The sequence below is a fragment of the Phaseolus vulgaris genome, chromosome 2 (assembly GCF_000499845.2).
Source record: "Phaseolus vulgaris cultivar G19833 chromosome 2, P. vulgaris v2.0, whole genome shotgun sequence".
NCBI classification, from domain to species: domain Eukaryota; kingdom Viridiplantae; phylum Streptophyta; class Magnoliopsida; order Fabales; family Fabaceae; genus Phaseolus; species Phaseolus vulgaris.
The window spans coordinates 27288778-27292927 of NC_023758.2; the positions used below are offsets into that span (position 1 = coordinate 27288778).

The 4150-nt window shown below is 32.5% G+C and overlaps 1 pseudogene; it reads right to left on the reverse strand.

The window, feature by feature from the left end:
• Nucleotides 1-889: 889 nt before the first annotated feature.
• On the reverse strand, nucleotides 890-2481 carry LOC137809847 (putative disease resistance protein RGA3; annotated as a pseudogene).
• Between the last annotated feature and the right edge of the window lie 1669 nt (nucleotides 2482-4150).

Consider the following 4150-nt stretch of genomic DNA (forward strand, 5'->3'; position numbering starts at 1 on the left):
TCTAAGTTTTAACACGTTAGTCACTGACCCATCCTCTGTTCCTACTGGCTCCCACTTGCAAGAACTGTCGGATCTTAGAACAACCTGAGAACAAACACTCTCCATATTCAACAATAAATTTTATGGAGAAGTTTCAACAGCTGGAATACTGGTTATCCTAACCCACTGTTGTCTAGGAACCTCAGCTAAAGCACGCCCCGTGCTGCCACTGCCATAAGTATCTCTGACTAGTCTACCCGAACCTTTCCATGCTCGTTTATCCTGAATCTGACCTGTGGCTCTGGGTTTCTCTCTTGTAAAGACAACCCTCTTCTGCCCATGAGATTCTGTGAATCGGACTTTGTTTATCTTTCAAACTGAGACGGTCACTCCCTCAAAAGATAATCCGACCATATACAACGAACCTCTCTTTCTTCCGCGGGCCATGACAATATTTCCCTTGATGACCTTCCACTGTTGATTTCCGAACATCACATCATGTCCTTGTTCGTCTAACTGCCTAACAGAAACCACACTTTTCGTTAAGCTTGGAACAACTCTGACATCCTTCAAAGTCCAGAAATCGACTGGCGTCTTCAACATTATGTCACCCATAATCGTAACATCAAGAATTTTGTTGTCCGCTAGTCTTACCTTTCTAAAGTCCCCAATAACTAGATTCTGCAATGCTTCACTGTTGTGGGTAGCATGAAAAGAAGCACCAGAATCCATGACCCAAGAATCATCCACATTGCTATCCGCGCAACATACTAAAAGATCCTTGTCCACGAAGTCTTCTGCAATGTTGACTTGTTTATCATTTGGGCATTGATTCTTGAAATGCCCCACCTCTTACCGTTACAACATGTTACAACACATTTTTCATTCCATGCACGTGTAGCCTTTTCAACTATGGTAGTTTTCCAAGTGGAGGAAGCTCCTCACAGTTTTCACAGTCCAAGAGTATAACTTCCACCAAGTCTCTCAGAACTGCACAATTTCTCATCCAACTCGATAACTGTCTCCCCTTATACCCTTTCATCACAAAACTCTTCAGAGTTGAGTGAGGTTGCAGGGCTTCCAGTACTCTCTCAACGTTAACATTACTACCTTCTGAATTAGCACTACCACTCTATGACAAGTGTAGGATATTCAACTCCTTCTTACCAATCAAATTTGCTTGTTTAGCATCCCATTCATTGGGGACGTTCTCAAGGCCTTCGATTCTCAGCGTGCCTCCCAGCTTTAAGCTATGCAACTGTGCTAACCCATATCCTGCCTTTGATCCCACAACGAAAGTGCTCAGTGTTCTTAGATTCCTTAACTTGCCAATATTCAGAGGCATCTCTTCGACGTCACAGTTATCAATCACAATATGTCTTAGATCTTGTAATTGCGTTAATTCTTGGGTAGCCTAAGTTGCCTGAGATATTGCAGTTTCAATATTTGCAATTTCGGCAACTTTAAGTTATTTAAGCATGTTGTTGAACCCTTTATCAAACTCAAGTATCTCAATTGTGCTAAATCATTTAGTGAAGACAACAAATAAGATGTTGTGTGTAATGCTTGTAGATAGTGGTTTGATGGCAACTGACCAATATCACCAAAATCGAGAAAAGTCCGCAGGGACTCAACTTTCTTGAAAGCAGCCATATCGACATAGACATCAGAATTTAACAGGTGCAAATGGTGAACTCTAGTTGACAAGTGAGTCAACCTTCCTTTCTCAATAATCACACATTCTTCACCCATGATAGACTTGGCAAGATCATAAAATAAGTCATGCATCTTGAAACTTGTAATTATACCAAGCCTATTAGACTTTGCTTCTTGAAAGAATGATATGTGGTATAATTTTCTTTAACTGTCATAGAACTACTTTTGTCCTGTAAATCCCAAATCTCACTTTCCTTTACATTTTCTCATTGTGTTACCTCCCTTTTATTCCGCAATAGGCTTCCCAGTGTTTTGATTTCAAGCGGCAAACCAACGCATTTTTTCACTATCTCTTTGCCGATTGTCACAAGCTCTTTTCTCTCTTGTTTTTTTTAATTATTTTCGATTATTATTTATGCCTATTTTTATTATTATTAATGTTCGAAGCAATATCTGCAGTGCTAGTTTGGCGCCAATCATCATCATCATGCAGTGCTTGCTTCTCTGTTACACCATCACGTAACTCAAACATACTTCTTTCTTCATTAACACGGGCCAAGCATGAACTTTGTCCGACATTAGAGTTAACCTTTTTGGATTGAAGTGAACATTCATCCAAGATATCATCAAGCACATATATGCTGCATCTGTGAGTTTCTGCAGCCAATTCTTCAGGACCTTGCTTGTTATTTGCTTTTTCTCAGCGTCTCTGAGGACAGCACAGATTGCAGTGAGATTGCCAGAAAGCTTCTGAGTCTGCTGGTCAACACTCCAATAACTTGCAAGTTGTTTTTGAACACAAGATCCCAAATTTTCAATGACGATTCCCAGTAAAACCTCGGCCATTTGCAGAAAGGAGAGTTTTTGTGGATGATTGTGGTTGTGGAGAAGGAAGTACGGGAAGAGTGGTAACAATGAGAGGATAAGAATTTTGTGGTGATTGTAGAAAATCATCAATTTTCATTAACTGACAATTGGTGGCCATGGCAATAGAAAGTTGTTGTTTTCTTCCTTTACTTGTGTTGACGAAGAGTATTCATACACCGATAAATTTCGCAACTTTTTCCACATGTTTGTCACTTTTGTCGAAAATATTTTATAAAATAAAAGTACAGAATTATGTATAAGTTATCAAAATTAGGGGAAAATAGTTTTTGAAATTATGTATAAGTTATCTCTATGGGGTTTTCTTATCTGCTCACTATTCTTATCATATTCTATATCATCTATGCTTCATCTCTAAGTCAAAATAATAATAGTTTTGTTTGCCAGCTTAAATAATTTTCTCCTACTCAATATATTTTATTCCTTTTTTTTCATAATTCAATCAATTTTATTTTAATTTAATTCTTTAACAAAATATACTGTCTTAGGTTTTGTTGTCACAATTATTAACTCTATTATCCACGTGTTTATTAGATTGACTATTATGTTTAATAAATCATTTGTATTAATTTTCTTTCTTTATTCGTATCAACATAAAATATGATGGGAAAAAACATATTGGTTTTTATAATAAATATATATATATAGAGATCAAAAGACAAATAAAAGGATATTTATATATAATGAATAAACTATCTTTGTTATCATAAATTAGTTTTATTTTCTTCTTCTTCTTATTATTATTACTTTTATTTAATTTTATTATTATTTTTTATCACTTATTATTTTGTTTACAATTATTTTATTATTATAATTATTTTATTAATTTATTATTATTAATATTTTATTATTATTATTATTTTAATAATCAAATTATTATATTTTTATTATGTTATATTATATAATTAAATTTATTTATTTTATTATACCAAAAATATAAATATTAATAAAATTTATTATAATGAAAAATATAATATATATATTTAATGTAATAATTATATTTATAAATATAATAAATTATTTAATATATAATCAATTATGTATTTATATAATTGGTTATGTAAAAATATAAAATATTCATATACATATATAGATAACTATTATTCTTTGTAAATTTAAGCAATTATACAAAGAGTAACGTAAAAATTTTATCTCATTATTATTTTTAATTTATTTTTTTATTTTTTTTAAACACAACATACGGGAATAAGCGTTCAACTACATTTCAATCATACTATATCAACCAAAATCTTAAGTACACAATACTGACTATATTTATAATATTAAGTAATATTCCAATTCTCTTTTCACTAAAGAATATTGCAATTATATTTGAATGATGAATGTGAACATTAATAATAGTTTGAACGCTAATTGGTTTGTCCACGGACTAATAGTTTGGTGAAAAGAGAAATGTAGATATTACCAGCAACTTAAGTGATTTAAAGGATTGATATCCTCCTATTAATTAACTTTATTTTTAGCTTGACATCATCATAAATTAAGAATGAAGATTAATATATGTTTAGAGTGTCTTGACTTTCAATTGTAAAGTTATTTGAGTCTTTCACCCAAATATTCAAAAAATCAGGATACAATCACTTTAAAAACGAGATAAGATGTTTTTAAA